General features: G+C 31.1%; 1 protein-coding gene across 1 annotated transcript in view; it reads left to right on the forward strand.

Moving 5' to 3' along the window:
- The window catches only part of LOC119586485 (transducin-like enhancer protein 4), a gene marked incomplete in the record, with an annotated part of 158632 nt that overhangs the window by 71459 nt on the left and 86874 nt on the right, over positions 1-299 (forward strand).

Below are 299 nucleotides of genomic sequence, written 5' to 3' on the forward strand. Positions count from 1 at the left end.
TTAGTAGCGTGATTATAAGAGTGAAAGAAAGCTTTTTTTTATGAGATAAAGATCACCGATGTTTTGCCTCCTGAAGTTGTGAAGTTTTGGGAATTCTAAGCCGGTCACAGACGGGGTGACTTATTTTAATGATCGTCTGAGGAGAATAAGAAAGTAAAGCTTGTGAAGATAGGATAAAAAAAAAAAAATTCTGAACTACATATAGCTATGGCTTTACTAAATGGTTATTATGATTTGACAAAATAAAAAAAAAAGTAAATAAATAAAACAGAACCCAAAAAGATTTGTTAGCTTAGACC

The sequence above is a fragment of the Penaeus monodon genome, chromosome 21 (assembly GCF_015228065.2).
Source record: "Penaeus monodon isolate SGIC_2016 chromosome 21, NSTDA_Pmon_1, whole genome shotgun sequence".
NCBI lineage: Eukaryota > Metazoa > Arthropoda > Malacostraca > Decapoda > Penaeidae > Penaeus > Penaeus monodon.